This window comes from Phyllostomus hastatus, unplaced genomic scaffold (assembly GCF_019186645.2).
Source record: "Phyllostomus hastatus isolate PE091 unplaced genomic scaffold, TTU_PhHast_1.1 phas_scaffold_501, whole genome shotgun sequence".
In the NCBI taxonomy this organism is placed as follows: domain Eukaryota; kingdom Metazoa; phylum Chordata; class Mammalia; order Chiroptera; family Phyllostomidae; genus Phyllostomus; species Phyllostomus hastatus.
In genome coordinates, this window is record NW_025334033.1 from 16,709,860 (window position 1) to 16,730,885 (window position 21,026).

General features: G+C 38.5%; 1 protein-coding gene across 4 annotated transcripts in view; it reads left to right on the forward strand.

Moving 5' to 3' along the window:
• Positions 1 to 15,841: 15,841 nt before the first annotated feature.
• Positions 15,842 to 21,026, forward strand: part of USP8 (ubiquitin specific peptidase 8) — a 46,990-nt gene continuing 41,805 nt past the window's right edge. For all 4 annotated transcript variants that reach the window (XM_045822709.1, XM_045822711.1, XM_045822710.1 and 1 more), the window contains exon 1: positions 15,842 to 15,970. The gene's annotated coding sequence lies outside the window, so the exon portion shown is untranslated. The remainder of the gene's footprint in view (positions 15,971 to 21,026) is intronic.

Genomic DNA, 21,026 nt, shown 5'->3' on the forward strand with positions numbered 1-21,026 from the left:
GCAACCACATATGTCTACGTCCATATATACACTATACTTATGATCCAAATGTGTCTCCTCCAATGTGTTTCCCACTAGAGTGAGTTTCACTTGACTTCTAATTTGTTTTAATGTTTCTGATTCCCAACTATAGATCCAGTAGCTCCCATTCTGTTTTCCCACAACCATAACTATAATCTTTCCTCTGTCCTTTCTGGAAACATTCCCTAACCACTGAGCCTACTGGGAAGCAAGTGTTTCCCTGGTACTCAAGATAAAACTTGGCAAGTTTATTTGTCCTCAAGGACCTTCTCAATACAAAGTTTGATTCAAGCCTGACCCCTGATCCTGGCAGGTTGTGCTTCCCCTAGGTTCAAGGGTTTCTCCAGTCATTTTTCAAGAAGTCTTCTGAGTATACTTATATTGCACAATGAGATGGAAAAGAGCTTGTGCTTAGGAGTCTTGCATAAGTGCTTTCAAATTCTGGTCTGGCACTCACCAGTTCCGTGATATTGAATAAGTCGCTAAAGCATTCTGAGCCTTGTTTTCCTATTTGTAAATTTAGAATAATAATGTTCATCTCATAATGTTATGGTGATTTAGAAATAAGGCATGTGGCAATCCCTGACATGTGGTACTGCTCTAAACACAGCCCCCTTTCCACAAAGTGGCAAATTAATGAATAAACAAAAAGCTTGCCCAAGCAACAATACTTATTTATGGAAACCTGAGCTACCACTTTCTGAAGATGGGGACAAACCAGGTTTCTTGGTACCTTGCCTTGGCCTGTCTCTAGCATTTTAGCTTAAGAACACTGTGCTCTTGAGGTGTGTCACAGTACGTCCTGATCAAGGGCCAAGTCAGGTTTTGCCAATGACATTGGTATGTAAAGGTCCCTCTTACTAGGCTACAGGACATCCTTGGGTATCACAAGGCAGAGTCTCTGGTCTTTAGGTAATAACCATCTATCAGAGAATATAAGATATTTCATAAATAACAGTTACACATGGTAGAAAGCGATGTAGCCTAAGAGATTTATAGAGAAAATGCTATAGCAATTTAATAAGGAAAAACTTCCAGTTGGAGATCAAAAATGTGTTTACTCAGTCAATAGAAATTTATCATAGATGTGTCTGTGTAGGATAGGCCAGACACTAGGATTCAAAGATTAAAATTATGTTATACTTGCTGTAGAGGAGCTTACTAAGGAGAAGATGACAGAAAAAAATAATTGCAGTACTATGTGGTAGGGACTGTTTCATAGTGGTTATTTTCAGTGTGCTTTGGGAGCAGAGATCCAGAGTAATTAATTCAGTTTAGGTTGTAGGTGGACAACACTACTGATCATCAAGCCCAGTGTTAGGTAAATAGAGAACTTTTGGCCTGCCTGCTAAGGATCTTTGTAAGGATCCTTTGTAAGGATCAATGTAAAGATGTTTGAGCTGGTCCTTAAAGGATAAAGAGGAGTTTACCAGATAGAGAAGATGGGAAAGGATATTAATTAAGGAGTTGGCCTTTTATTTTGAAAAAATAGAAGAATTTAGACACCAGAAATGGGAGAATATAAAATTGCATCGACAGAGGTAGAGAAACCAGAAGAAAGCATGAAGTGAAATAGTTCTTTCTGTAGTACTGGTGAGTAAAAATAATAAATGAATTTGATCCAGTTTGTGGTGGGATTGAAGACAATCAGAAAATTTATTAAAGCTCTTCAAACTAGGACATGATAAGGCTACAACTCTGACTTAAGAGAATTAATCCAGTTTTATACCAGATGGTTTGGACAGGCACACTAGGGGGAAGAAAGGCAATTAAGAGACCATTAAAATATCTAGGTAAGAGGTAAAGAGATCAGGTAAAAAAAAATGGCAGGAGGAATGGAAGGGAGAGGCCAAGTGGAAGAAGTTTTATAAACATGGGATTATAGTTATTGGTTACCAGAATCTCTGAGATAATGGTGTACTCTTAACAGAAATAAACATAAGGGATAAGGCTTGGGAGAAATGAAAAAAAAATTCAGTTTGGGTACATTCACTTCGAGATTCTTCAATAGATTAATTTCCATAGACTGATAGAAACAATAGATAAGATGGACAGTAGTTAAGGAGACATGGGAAGCGAGAAAGTAGAGGTAGTAAATGTGATTTCTTTTTTTGTGAACTTTAACAATGAAGTTTTGAAAAGGGTACATAAGGAAAGAAGTTGAGGGTTTTTATTGTATAATGTACTAGAGACACTGACTTTGTTTGTGAGTTGAAAGAGAAACTGAAGAGCAGACCAAAAACTGAAGGTGAAAGAAGAGGGGATAAATGATAGAGAGAGCAAGGACATACTATCAGAGTATTAGTAAAGAAGATATAAAATGCTTCCAGATACAACACAAAACTTCCAAGCCTAAGACATAATGACTTCAAATTCTACTTCAGATGATCTCAATACTTTTCAATCCCATTGCCTTTACATAAACCATATTCAGACATCCAGCCAAGATGGAGGCATAGGTCGATACATTTTTGCCTCCTCACACAACCAAAAGGACAACAACAAGTTTGAAAACAAAAAATAACCAGAACTGTCAGAAAATCAAACTGTGTGGAAGTCTGACAACCAAGGAGTTAAAGAAGAAATATTCATCCAGATCAGTAGCAGTAGTGGAGATAGGCAGCCAGGGCAGAGAGGACACATGGCAAGGCAGTGGCTGGAGGACTGGGCAGGCAAGGCTTTGACTGGTAGACTACATTTGTGTGCAGATAAACTGGAAGGAACAACTGGAGAGCAAGACAGACTGTTCAACCCAAGGTTCCAGTGCAGAGAAATAAAGCCCAAAACCTCTGGCTGTGAAAACCTGTGGGAGTTGTGATGGCAGGAGAAACTCCCTGCCTCACATGAGAGTTTGTTGAAGAGACCCACAGGGTCCTAGAATGTACACAAAACTTCCCACCCCAGAATTGGCACCAGAAGAACCTAATTTGTTTGGGGATAGTGGGGGAAGTGACTGAAAGCTCAGCAAGTGGCATTGTTCCCTCTCTGACCCCTCCTCCACATACAGCATCTCAGTGCAGCAATGTGGGTTTGCCCCACCCTAGTGAATAGCTACAGCTCTGTCCCTTACAGCATAACAGGCACACAGAGACAAAACAAAAATATGGCTCTAATGAAAGAATAGATCAAAACTCCAAAAATAGAACTAAGTGATGAAGAGAGAGCCAACCTATTAGATGCAGAGTTCAAAACACTAGTAATCAGGATGCTCACAGAAATGGTTGAGTATGGTCACAAAATAGAGGAAAAAATGAAGGTTATGCAAAGTGAAATAAAAATATACAGGGACCCAACAGTGAAGGGAAGGAAACTGGGACTCAAATCAACAGTGTGGACCAGAAGGAAGAAAGGAACACCCAACCAGAAAAGAATGAAGAAATAAGAATTCAAAAAATTAAGGAGAGGCTTAGGAACCTCCAGGACATCTTTAAACGTTCCAACATCTAAATCATAGGGGTACCAGAAGGAGAAGGGGAAGAGCAAGAAATCAAAAACTTATTTGAACAAATAATGAAGGAGAACTTTCCCAATCTGGCAAAGGAAACAGACTTCCAGGAAGTCCAGGAAGCTCAGAGAGTCCCAAAGAAGTTGGACCCAAGGAGGAACACACCAAGGCACATCATAATTACATTAGCCAAGATTAAAGATAAGGAGAGAATCCTAAAAGCAGCAAGAGAAAAGGAAACAGTTACCTACAAAGGAGTGCCCATCGTACTGTCAGCTAATTTCTCAAAAGAGACCTTACAGGCAAGAAGGGGCTGGAAAGAAGTATTTCAAGTCATGAAAGGCAAGAACCTACATCCAAGATTACTCTATCCAGCAAAGCTTTTATTTAGAATGGAAGTGCAGATAAAGTGCTTCTCAGATAAGGTCAAGTTAAAGGAGTTCATCATCACCAAGTCTTTATTATATGAAATGTTAAAGAGATTTATCTAAGAAAAAGGATAAAAAATATGAACAGTAAAATGACAACAAACTCACAGTTATTACAAGCACACCTAAAACAAAAACAAACTAAGCAAACAACTAGAACAGAAACAGAATCAAAGAAATGGAGATCACATGAAGAGTTATCAGCAGGGGAGTGGGAGGGGGGTGAAAGGTACAGAGAATAAGTAGCATAGATGGTAGGTAGAAAATAGGGGGAGGTATAGGAAATGTAGAGGCCAAAGAACTTATATGTATGACCCATGGACATGAACTAAAGCGGGGAGTGGGGGAGGATGTGGGTGGGAGGGGCTGTGCAGGGCAGAGGGGAATAAGGGGGGGGGGGGAATGGCACAATTGTAATAGCATAATCAATAAAATATATCATTTAAAAATCCATTGTTTTTAAGTACTGCATCCCATTTTCATTGTTAAATGGCAAATTTTACCTTTTATAAAATAAAAATTTTTTCATTTAAAAAATATGAATAGTAAAATGACAACAAACTCATAACTATTAACAATTGAACCTGAAAAAAAAACTAAGCAGACAACTAGAATGGGAACAGAATCACAGAAATGGAGATCGCGTAGAAGGTTATCAACGGGGAGGGGAAGGGGAAAATGAAGGAAAAGTTACAGGGAATATGAAGCATAAATGGTAGATACAAAATAAGAGAGAGGTTAAGAATAGTATAGGAAATCGAGAAAAGTCAAAGAACTTATATGTATGACCCATGGACATGACCTAAAGTGGGGGTACGGGACAGAGGGGAATAAAGGGGAGAAAAAATAGGACAACTGTAATACCATAATCAATAAAATATATTTTTAAATACCATATTCTAACTGGATTGCAACATGGCCTACCTAGTAAGAGAAGCACTTTGCCGAAGTAAAGTAGGAGTTGTATAATTGCTTTCCCTAGGGTTCTGCTGCAGAGAGCTGCTTGTTCAAATACTTCAGATTTGATATCACAGTACTCTGTGACTGGTTCTTTAAAAAAGCTTTTTAATTTGGATAGATGTTGATTTTCAAACTTTCCCAACTCAGACATTTTAAAAATCAGGAATAAATCAAGAAAGTCTCTAGAGAAGAAAAACCAGGTCTTTGAGCACAGCCTCACCTGTGACGATTGGGCTTTGATGTGTGCAGGTGAACAAACCCCTTTAGTTCAGTGACATAAACAGTTGGTAAAAAGTGTTTTTAATTAAATACATGAAGCACCTAGAAAAAAACAATACATGAATGACCTTAGAATAGGCAAAAATTTCTTAAACAGGACACAAAAATCACCAGGAGTGGAGGAAAATGTGGTATATCCAAGCTATTAAACAATTCTAAATTTTTGTTCACCAAAAGGCACCAATAAGACAATAAAAAGACAAGACACAGAGTGAAAGAAAATACTCTCAACATGTCAATAAAGAAGATGCATGCCCAGTCATAACATGGCAAATAATTTGAACAGGCATTTCATGAAAGAGTACCCAAAGGACATTATCCAATAAACATTTTAAAAGGTATTCATCTTCTTTAGTCATCATAGAAATGTATGTTAAAACCACAACAAGGTATCATTTTTAAAAAAATTTTATTTATTTATTTTTAGAGAGAGGGGAAGGGAGGGAGAAAGGAGAGAAATCCATCAGTTGCCTCTCTCACACCTCCAGCTGGGAACCTGCCTTGCAACCCAGGCATGTGCCCTGACCAGGAATCGAACCAGTGGCCTTTCAGTTCACAGACCAGCACTCAATCTACTGAGCCACACCAATCAGGACAAGGCATCATTTTAGCTGTCAAAATGACTAAAATGAAAAGACCAGAAAATATGTTGGCAAGAATGTGGAACAACTAAATTCACACAGCTGGTGGAGGAATAAGATAGTTCAACCTCACTAAAAGGCAGTTCAGTAACAGGTATAAAAAAGCTTGGGATTTACCATGTTATTTGTTCTAGAAATGTCAATTCTGAAAATTTAGGCTAAGGTATTTATCATGGATGTGCGTTAATATTTACATCACAAATGTATATGTATAACATATAAAAAGCTTTTTTAATAATATTATTTTTTAAATATTGTTAAACCTGAAACTTAAATGTTCAGTGTACAGTTAAATAAATTAAGGGATTGTAAAAGAAAATTGTACACTAAAAGAAAAAAAATTATTTAAAAAATTTATCTTTTTTCAAGCAAACAATTGATGGTAGTTGAAGCTGGGAGATGTTGAAGCATGGGTCTTCGTTGTACTATTCTCTGAACTTTTGGATGTGTTTGAGAAAGTCCCTGGATGTGTTTGAGAAAGTCTCTTTGTGACACGGTATTTTATATAGCCTGTTCTTTGTTAAAACATGAATCTATATCTTTCATCACAACTGGAGCTTCAGTCTCAAAATCTATAAAAGACTTAATTCAGCTCTTGAAGAATCTAAAAGATGGACTTTAACTAAAGTTGTCTAGCAAATATAAGCCTCTGCTAATTTAGTGTGCATTGTTTAAGCAAGATTAATAGAGACCTTTCTGACACCAGAAATCACTCTATTTACCCCAAGCCACTTAAAACTTAACCCTGTGGGAGTCCTCAGTTTTCAAAAGATTAGTAGTTCTTGGTTGATAGTTCTGACCTGGGGCAGAAAAGTGTTTCAAAACTAGGCACAGAAACTCTCCATTTGCCCGTTTTCTTTATTCAAGTAAATAAAAATATTCCTTAAATTGATGAGCTATTTGTTGGACAATTATAAAAGATTAAATTGTCATTTTCTGAAATGCTTGATTGGAATATGGTCTTTCTAAGCTGTCTAATTATTCACTGTGTTTCAATCAGTAGACATAGGAAAGTTTTTCCTCTCTTACTAAATGTACTTATTTGCTAATGACTGTTCTAACTCACCGAAGTTGTCTACTTTAACTTGAGTGAGAATTTTCTTTTTCACCTTGACTCTTTGAATTTAAGAGAGACCAAGTCTCATTTCATTTCTAAGCCTTGGACCCATATATCTAATTTCTTTAAATACCTAACTCCAATTGGAGGACTCCAGCCTCTTTAAATCTGCATGTTCAATACTGACTCCTCTATTCGCCTCCCCCAACCTGATTCTCTTCTAGGTTCCCCATCTTGGAGAATGACTCCAACATCCACACAGTGGCTGTAGTTTGAGGCTTCAGCAGCATCATGTTTTCCCCTCTCCCTTTATCTGTCCACATATTCTTTTACCTACCTCCAACCTCAGGAGGAGTTATCTTTATAAAAGCGAATCAGATCCTGTCATCCCTTTGCTTAAAATCCTCAAGAGGCTTTTCATGGCTTTTAGAATGAAAGCAAAATCCTAAATCCTATATATGATCTAGAAGATCCCAATTGTCTGGCTCCCACCCTCTTCTCTAGCCATTCTCAGCTCTTACCCAAATGCCCTAAACCTCCTTCCTACCTCAGGGACTTCAGGTATGATGTTCCCTCAGTCTAGGAAGCTTTTTCTCCCCACATTATGCTGCACTCGTATTTAATTCCCCTTAGTCATCTAGAATTAAGCAGCAGTGAATGATAGCTGTGGGGGAGCATCTTAGGGATGAGGTGGATGAAGAAAGTGACATCTTTGTAGGAGACTGAGCAGGAACTGTCCATGAAGCGGGAGAGGTACCAAGAGAGTGTGAACTCACAGAAAGCAAAAGACTCACAGCCAATGCTAGAGAGAGGCTAAAGGAGATAAGAAATGAAATGTCTTCACTGGATCTTGCATTTAGAAGGTCCTTGGTGATCTTAGCAACAAGATTTACTCCTGAAAGAAATGAGGAAATAGAGAACCTAACTTTATGTTTTTCAAATTTAGCATTTTTCTTTTTTTAATTTATTGATTTTTAGAGAGAGAGAGACATTGATTTGTTGTCCCATTTCTGACTCAATAAATAGCCATAGGGTTCTTGTAAGTGCCCTGACTGCAGATGGAACCTGTCACTTTGGCTTATTGGGACGATGCTCCAACCAACTGAAGAGAGACCCTAAATTTAGACATTCTTTAAAAAAACTTGGCTATGGATGGAAGGAAGACGAGAGAGGATGGTAAAATGGGGATATGGGATGGAAAAAGTGTGTGTGTATGTGTGTGGTTTTTAAAATAAAAGAACATGTTCCTCTTTAGAAAGAAAAGGGCAATAAGGGAGGGGGAAAGGGGGACACAGAGAGAGAAAGAAAAGTTATACCAAAAAAGGGGAGCTAACTGACAATGCAGGGTCCCTGAGGAGGTATGAGGGGTTGAATCTAAAACACAAGTAGCCTTGGACTAGAAGAGAGATGGATGGTGATAGATACCAATCCTCAGAAGAAGACAGACTCCTATGAGTATAGTAGATTCATAAATCCTAGACTTGGAATCAACTTCAAAATGTCTTTAGCTTCAGTCAGGTAATGCAACGATATCTCTATAAATAAGTGTCCCAGAGAAGTTCACAGTTTGCCTATCCATATGGCATCTTCAGAACCACATTCTAAACCTTTGGATGAATAAGATTTCCTACTTGTGCCTAACACTACTGCCTGACACAATAAGTTTATGCCTTATTTTACTATTTTCCTGATTTCGTAAAGGGAGCCAGCTACTGTTTGTAAGCACTACTGACTGTCGCTGTATTTAAGATGCTAGTGAAGAGGTTTTGCTCTTACAATACATATGTACATGTTTACTTTCTTGGTGTATTATTTGATTAAAATATTTTTTATCAGAAATAACCCCTTTAAAACACTTTTGTAGAACAGTGGCTATGGCCAAAAAGTTAAATCCTACTAAAGTGTCCTGAAGTCTATTCCTGACAGATAAATTCCTAAAGTGACAAATGGAACTCAAGATGCCACTCAAAATTAAAATTGTAATATACCTTCTACACCCTCACAGGCCTGTCTTGCTGTAGGTGGTGCAACTCCCCTTCCAATCAGCATTTTTGTGGGGGGTTAGAAGATTTGAGCTGGACTCTGACCATCTCCTACCTATAGACCAAGGGTTTTTTTTTTTTACCCAGAAGTTTGCAGATTATCAGCTGTGGACTCTAATGTGTTTCTAAAATTGTGTGAGCAATAATTCTGTAATCTTGCAAGGAGACCATCTGTAAATGGGTCATTATCTAGCCCAGTCCTCACAGACTATAGCTTTTTGGAGTTTGTTTACTATTCTTGCCCATATTCCACTTTCTAAATGAGTCTTCTAAATTACACTTTCAGTTAGGCATTGGTCAGGAGTGGATGACTTCATAGGGAACAGCGAACTAGAGACATTATCTTTGATGTCACAGACTTTTCCAAATAAGATGCTGCTTTGAAGATAGCCATTGTTTTCTAAGAGACTTTTGTGGTGTATATGAGACTTTCAACATCAGGATATGTGGCTTGTGGATGCGAGTTCAGATAGGAATAAAAACAGGCAAGGAGGCACTGAGGGAGAAACATTGAGGTTTAACTGTTCTGTGGCCCATTGTTACTAGAATATTATAAAATTCTTATTCACATGCTGGTATGTGGCTTACAAAGCAAAACAGCTGAGGTATACTAGGACATGTGTTCCATTTCTTTAATATCTGTTCCCCTGTCACCACTGAGATGATGTAATGTTGAATACATGCCTTGCAGTATGCCCAGCTATGAGGAGAAAACAGCTGTCATTGTTCAGAGAGTAGCCCACCTTTGGCTTAGGGTCTCTGGCTGGGTCTGACTCTGAAACCTGGGTGCTCTCTCCTTGGCTTCTATACTCAGTCTCATGTAACCCATTGGCTCCTGCCTTAACCCAGAATACATCACATGGATTTGTGCATTTAGCTGGAACTTGCCCATTATAATGAACTGAATAAAAAAGTGGGAAAGCTCTAGCACATGTAGCTTCCCTTGTGCACCCCTGTGTTCTCCTTCGGTAGGGAGGAGTTCATATATTCAAACCTCTTTGTGCTGGCTCTCTGCTGTCCAAAGCCCACTTATGAAACTTTGGTTCCCACAACATTCCCATCTTTCTAATCTTCACTTTCCAAAACCTATCAAAATTTACCTACCTTATGTTTAATTCTCATTAGTAGAAGGCTGACTGATTGGGGAGAATAGTTTAATGCTAGGATAGAAGATTTTCTCAGAGATGCTAACATTCATATGAATTCTTTTGTTTGTTTGTTTTTTAAGATACCTCAATGTGCGAAAGAAACATCAATCAGCTGCCTCTTGCATGCGCCCAGCTAGGGACCTGGCCTATAACCCAGGCATGTGCCCTGACTGGGAATCAAACTGGTGACCTTTTGGTTCAGTTTGCAGGCTGGTGCTCAACTCACTGAGCCATGCCAGCCAGGGCGAAGGTATGATCTTTTAATGGTGGCATTCAGATACCATAATAAATCAGAGAAAGAGATTTGGAGACATAGGAATTAAAAATGACCTTATCTGATTGCCTGGCTGATCTTGCTACTAAATAGATGGAAAAAAAATTATAGAAAACTAATTCTGGAAATATAGAAAGATTATTTCAAGGGCCACATGTGTCAGTGAGTCAGAGAGACATTGGCAGTTCCACAGTTTGTGTAGAAGAAGTGTGCTGGAGCCCAGTCAGGTTGGAGGGGTAGGCTAGAAGATGCTTTTACACAGCACTTTACAAAATCATTCATAACAATGTTAACTAGCCCCCTTAAAGAATGAAGGGTGCTGATGGAGTGTATTGAAGGGTGTTAAATCCTCCTCAACTTTCTCTCCTGGATGCCAGCCACCTTTGCAGTCAGGCAACATTGAGCACTTAATATGTGCCAGGACTTAGTTAAATCCTTTGTGTCATAAATGTGGGATTTCTTTCACATATAAGATCATATGAAAGTCTTGTGTTTACTCATACTGAAATGTAAATTGGAATAATGGAAATCATCTATATAATCTGCTAATGACATTATCACATTTATCCTAAAAAGAAGAAAATTATGTGTCACTCGATCACTTGATTTTTTTCCATATAGTCCAATCATGAAGTGGTGGAAAAAATCTATTTATGCATTTTTTTTATCCCAAATTATCACACTCCTAGATACAGACATATAAAAAGGATCATCCATTCATTCAATTTTTTTCCATGAATATACTAAACAAAGAGAGTCACAGAGACACTCACTGTATTACACCTGAAATATACCTGTTTCTCTGTAGAGGTGCTACATAATCACGGAAGTACTTACTCCCTTCATAGACTGATATGACCCACTGGGAGGATGCACGTTCATACTCTTTCTACATATCTATATGTGTAATATACTCACACCTCTGGAATAAAACTGTAGTAGAATAGCTGGCCATCAAAGAGATATCAATCAGAACACCACCCCACCTTCACACATCTCTACCACAAAAAGGGCCATTGAAAGTGGCTTGAGTGTTGTACCTCTGCACTTAGCAGGTTATAAAGTGACATGCCGATGGGTTTAGAATTTTAAAATATTTCAGAGATGAGATTATAAACTCCCCAGTAACTGCATAAATCATCTCATAATCTAGTTAAAATTTCAAAAATCTTCCACAAGATTTCTCACAGATAGTTACTTTAAAAATAAATTCAGATAGAAAAAAGTTTTATCACAGCTGGGTGAAATAACATTTCACATTCCTTCAGGTGGAGTCCATGACCACCAGCGTCAGAGTCACCATGGACATCTTAAAACTCCAATTGGTGGCTCCCTCTTCTCACTACTGAATGTAAACTTGAAGTTGGTTCTTCCACATAATTGAGGAAAGACACACTAGTCTGTCTGCTGGATAACCCAGTGTTCTTGTTCTCTTCCTGCAGCCTAACAACAAGCTGGCTCTACAAGGAGGCTGTAAGGTTCCAGGCAGAAACCAGGGTTGATAAGGAAAACTTCCTAGGCAACTAGCGTCAAAAAGCTTGTTTTTAAATCAGTAAAGTTGTAACCCAATTAGAAAAGCTCAAAGATTTTCAAATCTGCAGGGTGATCCCTGCTCTCTCTCTCTACTTCTCCATAAATATGTGAGGTGGCGGGAAGTCAGGATTCCTTTCCTGGAATGTTTCCCAAGGTGCATCCAGACCCAGGCACAAGTCTCCATGGGTGGGCGGACAGCTCAGGGATTCACAAATTTGGCTAGCCCCAAGTCTGTGAAGTTTTGTTTCGAACCTCCACTGCATGTTGTTGAGTTTATTGCTTGATAATTATCAAGCCTCATATTGCTTGATAATATCTAAATCTGAAAATCACTTGGCATGTATTACTTAATACATTTATCTGGAAGAATAAATACCCCCTTAAATTGCACTCCTACTCCCATAGGTGACATTATGTTACTTTAGGTAGTTAGGAGTCATATAAATGGGAAAAAATTGCAGAAAGATATCTTGGAATTTTGACTTAAAGTATCTTTTCTAAATTAGATACTTCCTTAAAATGTCATTATAGTTTAATAGTTTCTTTTGTGTATGTAAATATGTAAAAACAGCTTAAACATATGTTGATTCCATGATCTCAGTTTAATATTCTTGTAGCTCAGCAGTTCTTATAGCTATTGAATGGTATTCTCTCTCTCTCTCTCTTTTTTTTTGCCAGTTAATGTTAGTATGACAAAATTGTAGAGAAAAATCTTTAAAAGATTTTATTTGTAGAGAGGGGGAAACAAGGGTAAAAGAGAGGGAGAGAAACATCAATCAGCTTCCTCTCACATGCACCGTGACTGGGGACCAACCCCCTACTCAGACATGTGTCCTGACTGGGAATTGAACCAGAGACCTTTTGCTTTACAGGATGATGCCCAACCAGTCAGGGCATCGGACAATTCTTAAACAGTTTAGGCAATGCTTTAATGACCTCAAGTCAAGTAGGTGAAAATTTTTTGATAGAGTCAATAAACTGAAAAATTTCTCATTAAAATAAGAGCATGCATCACCATTTGTAATATTGTAATACTGTATTTGAGTAACATTTGTGAGGATAATCTAATAGAAGCAGGGAAAATCTGGAACACAAAGTAACAACCTGATTGGGGAACCACTGAATCACATAATAACGAGATTAAAACTCTTAGTTTAGATAGAAAAACAAAGGCAGAAGAGAAGACCTACATCTGTAAAATCATAAAGGGATGCAAAAGGTGAGCCTAGTTATTCACTAAATCTTGAAATCATAGAATGAAGGTGCATTTCTAAAAATTTATTGAGGTAAGTTTAGGCCAATTACGTAGAAATATAACTTCATATTAAAAAATAGAATCAACCTAAGTGGTGATGTAGTAGATATTTTTCCAACTTAAAAAAAAAAATGGCTAATAGAGTCTCAGTGAATTGCAAAGAATGGCGAATGCCTGTCATTTGAAGTTGATATCCAGAACAAGAGTCAAAACTTGCCATCCCTTGTCTGCTGATGTATCCCCTAGAGAGAACATATTTGATGGGCCACGCAACTGACCCAGTCTGGTAATCATTATAATTTTAAGAAATAAAAACAAGATGAATATAAAAGAATATATAATTAGCAAAAGAACCACAGGATACTTGTATTTGAGCTTTAAAAATACTGGTATGAACATCTGTACATAATGTAAATTTTGTCATACATGTGAAATCCATTTTTTTTCATAAAATATTAGCGTGTGACTCGCTTCTTGTGTTACTCTAGGATAAATATGTTTTACTGACCTACAGGCCTATATAATCTGTGCTCCCTTCCCTCCCCATGCCTCTGAGGTCCTCTCCTATCTTCATCGCACTCACTCACTTTATGCTGATCATAGAGCCCTTGATGTTCCTCCAGCACACTCATCTCTTCCTGCCCTGCTGCCTTCACCTGTGCTGTTCCCATTGCCTGGACGCTCTTCTCCCACATGTATCTGCAGCTTACTCCCTCCCTTTACCAAAAGCTTTGTGGAAATGTCTCTGTCAGAGATAGTCAGCTCACCCCTGACTATCCCATCAAAAATACCACCATCTTTGCTGGTCCCTTGTCCTATTTTTCTTCTTAGCACTCAAAAACACCTAACATTATATGTATGTATTTGCTGATTATATGTCTCCCCCACTAGAATGTAAGTCAGTTCTGTGTTAAGGAGGGACTTTATATTCCAAGTCTAAAATAATGCCTGGCATAGAACACACATTCAGTAAATACTTGTTGAATGAGTGGACGATAAACCAGGTTCAGTAAGTTTTGGACTACTGCTTATGTTGGATGGCACAGGAATTAAGGCTATGATCAAATACAGACCGCCCCTTCTACACAGCTAGTGACCATTAGATTGTAGGTACCGTAGATACTGCTGCCCGGTCTGTTACAGCACACCTTTGAAAAAGAGCTAGGGTTTATGGTGCAATTTAGTAAGTTAATTTCATCCAGGTAACCCGGCTCCTTAAAAACTCTTATCCCACTAATTTTGAAAAATCCAAAGTTGGTCCCCAGATTTCTCTGAATTCCCTAGGAATGGTTTTGTTTTTCTGCTTTCACCACCTGAGTTCAATTTGGGAATCATCTTGTCACTTTGTGCCTGGTTTCTCTCCTGCATCTGTTGACCCCCATGTGGAACTTCTTCATAAAAAAAAAAAAACCCTCAAGCAAATGATTTGGGTTTTAGCAAACCTGACTGATGTGCTGGGGAAGTGGAAGAATTTCACTTATTGGAGAGGAGGGATTGTGACAATTACCTCAGAGCAACAAAAATCACTTTAGGTAAATGTTGAAGAGTACTGTACTAAAACCTTTCTGCCACCCCATCATAGGAGATCCTTTTCACTGGTTAATTCATTGTTATGGCTTCTTCCCTTTATCACTGCACATTCCTTGCATCCTGTCTCTGAGATTGTCTTCAAAGAACTCCGAATTCTCTGTTTTTGTTTGGTTCCCACTCCAAACTCAGCTCTGGGTTATCTTTGCATATTCAAATTCATCAAGATGCTCAGCAGAAAAAAAAAAAAACCCACCAACTTCCTTCTCTAAGATGCACCCTCAAAAGATAGATGGATGCATTTTTGCTTTAGTTATGAAGAATTTGCTAAGGCATCCTAGTTTGTAGTTCCAGACAGTACGATATATTTCATATTACTATCAGTCTTTAGTCTTTTGGGGAACAGTGTATAGCTTAGGTATAAAGAGAACTATATTTTTTTAAGTATTTCATTGTGATGGAAAGGAAATTAATATTTATTGAAAGATTACATTAAGCACTGTTAGACTAGGTGCTTTCATTTTACAACTTTACTGAACCCCTGTCTGGCACACACTTTCACTTTAAGGCATTTACTAGACCTCACCTCCCAGCTTTCCTATCCAGGAGACACCTAGACTGTCCCCGGTGATTCAGAGACCATGGACAGCAACCCCCTTGCAAGCAGTTTCCTGTTGACAGGTATTTAGAGCATCCAATCACCTTTCTTCACGGGAAAAAAGTTGACCTCTCGATTTGTTCGTGTTGAGTTTGGGCCTTTAACTGCCATTAAGCGTGTATATATAATGTGCTTTAGGATCATGTCCGTTCTTATTTGACCAGAGGCTTGGCTTCAGAAAATGATAAACTTTTCGCCAGAATTTGAGAGGATTCAAATTGTTTCCTACTTCTCCGAGCTGAGGAAGACGGTACGTAGCTAACAGACGCAAAAGCAGCCCATCTTCCTTCGCAACAAGGCCAAGGATACTGGAAACAGCAGGGTGACCGAGCAACGCGGGAGGAAAGCCGGGTTCAGCAGCTTAGGGAAGGGACCAAATGAGAGGTCGCCCCGTATTACCGTAGTCCCAGCTCTGCCTTCATCACCCATCCAAAACACCCTCCTCCGCTTCCGCAGTCCTTAGCGCGGCCCTCATTGGCAGGGGCAGGGCTAGGAGAAACAGGCAGTCAAGGGCGCGCGCGCAGCCCCTCCCCGTGACGTCATTCCCGCGACGGGGCGCAGCGCAACGCAGTGCAAATTGGGAAAGGGGGATGGACTGGGCTGGCTTCCGTCGGGAGAGGGAAGTCTATTTCTCCCCGGGGTTGATGGAAGATGGGCCTTTGGCGGGGAGGCCGGCGTTAATGGAGCCCGCAGGGCGCCAAGGTGAGTGCGGGTCTGTGTCTTAGCCTTTGTTTCCTGGAAAGACGTCGCAGTGAACCCCCTTTTCTCCCATCAGTTGCTGGTCATCCGGGAGAGTAGCCCTGACCACCGAGGGGGGCAAGTGTCCCGGTGAGACCACCCCGAACATAGAATCTGTCACTGGAGGAAGAGCCCAACCTCTAGTCTTTCCCGCCGCCCACCTAGGGTTACCCAGCGAGTTTCGTGTGGATTCTGTTTTTTCTGTCTCAAGGTGGCCTTGACCATTCCTTCTCCTCCTTGTACACTCAGACCCGAATTTGACCTACTGCTTGTTTCCGTTTTCTTATTTTTTGCGAACGAGCTACAATCCCAGGCCTTACTACAAACCTTCAGAGTGTTTCGGAATGCCTGCCTTGTCTCAGACTTGCTTTTAGTGAAGTCCAAGTATGAGTTTACTGGACCTATAAGCTCATCAGAGTTAAAACTGACTTCTCCCAGATAAAAGCCTTCCTTTCTTAAAATTTGGCCTCTCGTACAGAGTTGTAGGACTAGTGAATTTCACCTCCACTCCACCTTGGAAATTATCAGAATTCTGAATCGCAATGATGTTCACTTATGCATGAAACTGCAGACTACACTTCTGGGTTTATTTCGCGCTGCCAGTTCATTTTGTGACCTTGAAGCAAGTCAGTTAATCACTAACAAAAGATTTACTTGGAGACAGAGGTGTTGCAGAGCCAGAGGAATTTAATATTTGTTAAGAGTTGTGAGTTTCAGATGAAAGGAATGCCGCACTACAGGATGCTACTCTTTCAGAATCTGCAAGCATCCTTAGTTTTTACGTTTTCTGCTGCAGCCGTTAAAAATGTCAAGTGGTATTTGTTAAGGATGTGTTCCTGTTCTAATCTTGCTCTATGACTTTGCTATGTAAGCAGATTTTGCATCTCACCAAATTCGGTTTTAGATTCATTGTTGAATGTTTTACATGGTGGATTTAGATAAGTTTTCTTATGACTCCACAGTAGTGGACCAGTTTATGTGAAAGGTAATGTAGGTCGTGCTGCATCTTTATTGATGTGACTACCTTGAAGTGTGTATTCCTTTTCTTATTACACATTATGTGCATCTTTAAAATTAGTAAGGACCATATAGTAGTAAACAACAACCTGTCATTAATGACATAAATATGCAGTGATTGCACTTAGGTGTGTATTCTATTCTTCCAGAAAATAATGCCTGACAGAAAAATATTTTAAAGCTGTTTTTCTAACCTTAATTGTTTATATATTTACTTGAACTTTATTAATGATCATTGTATTTGTTTATTAAGGTGAACATAACAGGAAAGGACCAAAAAGGCTTTTGTAAAATAACACAATTGGAAAATAAATCCAGCACAAAAGATTTTTTCCATAAAATTTGTAGCATTATATTTTTTTATGAACTTGTGTACATGAAAATATACTTTTGTGGAGATGGAAGGGAAAAAGTGTCCATTAAATATGAGCCACTAATACTAGAAATAAGAATTTTAAAAATCTTGGTTATCCTTCTAATTACCTATTGCTGTATAACAAATCATTTCCATACAAAATAGCTTATAACTACAATTTATTTAAGTCTTCTTTCTTTGGGCTGACTGGACTCAGCTGGTTGGTTCTCACTTGGGATTTCATGCACGTGTAGTCAGATATGCAGCTAGGATTAGAGTCATCTGAAAGCTCAACTAGGCTGGATGTTCCCAGTGGCTGATTTGCTTGGATGGCAGTTGATGCTGGCTGTGAGTTCCCTGGAGATGTCAGCTGGACGGCCTGCATGTAGACTCTTCGTGTGGCTGGGACTTTTCTCAGTATGGAGGCTATTCCAAGAGCAAGCATCTCAAGAGACAGAAAGTGAAAGCTGTCTCTTAAGCCTGGATCCAGAAATTGGTACAGCATTACTTCCAACATTCTCTATTGGTCATCTTCATATTATTTCACAGCTTCTAGTAACATGCTTAGATCTATTCTTTATGTCTATGGTTCTCTGTCTTTATTGCACATTAGAATTTACCCGAGGAGCTTTATAAAAATATGTCTCTGCAAGTCCTGTGCTCAGAAATTGTGATTTAAGCCCTATTTATCTATTTTGCAATCTGTTAAAATAATTAAGGATATTAAAGAGGGAGAGGATATAGGAAATGGGTTAAGGTTATAAATGTAGATAGACATCTATTCTACAAAACAGTTACCCTTCTGTTTTTTCTAACAATGGTCCCTAATAAAACCAACAGATTTTGTCATGGTTTGTTAGTCCCTATATTATTATGGTATTTAGCTTTGTGTTATCAGTGTGTACTTATCTTTCATCTTAAAAGGTAAAAACTATTTTTTAAGAGGTAGAAACTTTTTTAGGAGGTATATTTTTTGTATCCCCTGTAGCTCCCATCACTGTACCTTGAGTAGGTGTAGGTATCCCATTGAAGCCATTTTATATAGCCAATCTTCAGAACAAATGCTGGTTCTTTTACTTTTCTTTTCTTTAAGCATTGTAAGTACTTCATAAAAGTTCTTTGAAATTCTTGCTTTATTTGGTTTTAATGATACTGCATTTGCCTGGTTTTCCTTCTAGTTTCTTTCTTCCGGAGCCCTTTTCTCCTCCCAAATTCTGAGCCCTTTAAGTATCTTACCTGCAAAGAAACAAAATCTCATTTCCTTGGTGATTCTAGTTCTAGATTTTAGCTACTAGTATAAATTATGTCTGTGTTTTAAAAACTTATCAAAAGTTTAATAAAATACATGAAAGTGAAAAAAATAGGGTTCTTTTAAATCACATCCTAGATAACATTATCACATCAGTGTCAATACTTTATCTCCCAAAACAATAGGGATTATCAAAATTAACATTGAGCCCTGGCTGGTGCAGCTCAGTGGATTGAGTGCCTACTGTGAAGTAAAGGGTGGCCGGTTGGATTTTCAGTCAGGGCACATGCCTGGGTTGCAGGCCAGGTCCCCAGTAGGGAGTATGTGAGAGGCAACCACACATTGATGTTTCTCCCCTCTCTAGATCTCCCTTCCTTTTCCTCTCTCTAAAAATAAATAAATTAAATCTTTTTTAAAAATTAACTTTGATGCCTTAATAGTTGATATTATATGTCTTGTCTCTCTGTAGAGTTTATCTGGAATTTTATATTTACATTTCCACCTTTTTGTAAATTTTTGTACCTTTTGCATACACTTAGCTTGTTCAGAATTTCTTGTAAATTGGTGGTTTTATTTGGGCATAATTTTACTCCCCTGGGGACATTTGACAATGTCTGGAGACATTTTTTGGTTGATACTGCTGGCATCTACTGAGTAAAGGCCAGAGATTTGCTAAACATCCCACATTGCACAGCACAATCTCCCAACAGCAAAGTTTTATCCAATCCAAATGCTGCTGTAAATTTAGTTTTTTAAATCTCACTTTTTGTTAACAGCACTACCATTCTTCACGTTTCTCAGGGTAGAAAGTGTGTGTGTGTACGCTAGTAAGAAAACTATCCTGTTTCAGTCAGTCTGCCATCAGCATGCTTCTGCCTTTTCATGTTCTTTTTTTACAGTGGCCTGCTGGTTATTCTTTACCAAAGTATTATGTATTTCCTTGTTCTTGTTTCCTTCAGTTCCATCTTGCATATCCTCACTTTGATCCACTCTGAGATACCATTTTTTCTCTTCAAGAACTGGCTTTTCATTGCCTGCTAAATTAAATAGAAACAATCTGCGTGGCTTCAGAAATCCTCCATAATGTGATTTCATCTCCTTACCTAGTATAATTTATTGTTGGCCAACAGTTAAGTGTTGACTGTAAGGACTACTGGATAGGTGCTACAGATGGTACGTGTCAGAGAAGGTATGGTCCCTTGATTAAGTTGATCATTTCCCAATAATCCCTGTAGTATTCCTTATTTTTCTTGTTGCCTTCCCATACTAATTTCTCATTTTTGTGACTTTATTTTTGTGGGTTTCCTCTGATAGAATGCCCTCATTTCTCATGGAGTTCATAGTTATGTCTTCTCCTCTGGGCCAGTTTCTGACTTTATCTTATCACATCATCATGAGCTCTGTGTGCTTATGAGGTATGAGGGCCTTAAAGCATACTCTTAATTGTCATTTGGTCCATATGCTGTGCTAAAGAAATTATATAGATATCAAGAACTATAGAATTTAGACCAAAAAAGGAACTCCAAAAACTGGGACAATCAAGGATGGAAGAGGTGAAATTTAAATTTGGAAGGGTGAGGGACCAGCACAAAAGAGGAGAGTACACTCTGGATTGGAAGAAGCCTCCTCCCTTACCCCACACAAGCTACATAGAATTTCTCCTTCTGACTTCCTAGGTACTGGAGTCACATACTAATATATGTTGTCTTTTACTTAGTGAGTACTGGCTTGGTTTTGGTAACTAAACTGAGATATTTATGATCAGAAGCCCCATGATACCCTCTTTATTCCATAGAGCAGTGTTACTCAAAGTAGCCAGTTTCTGTTACAGGCTTGCAGCTTGTGCTAAAATGTAATCATTTCTTCATATGAAAAGTTCTGTGTGTTTAACATTCTGTCATACACTTTGTATTTTATCACAGTCTGGTAACAAAAAATTTCCCAACCTGCACTAGCCTATAGACCACACTCTAGAGTAGCATTGCTCTGCAGGATTTTTACACTTTTTCGATTATAACCTATTATAGTGAGAAATACATCTTACATTTTAACCCAGTGTTTTCTATAAATATACATACATGCACATAACCAAAACTAAAGTTTCATGAATACTACTTCACTGTGTATAACATGCTCTCATATGTTCCCTTCACTTTTATATTTTTAAAAGTTGATTGTGACCTTCTAAATGGATTTTAATTTTTTAAAGTAAATCCTCACCCAAGGATATGTTTATCGATTTGAGAGAGAGAAAGAGAAACGTCTATGTTAAAGAGAAAAATCTGTTGGTTGTCTTCCATACACACCCCAACTGGGGATGAAACCCGCAGCCTAGGTCTGTGCCCTGACTAGGGATGGAACCTCAACCTTTTGGTCTACATTTGATGTGCCAACCAAGC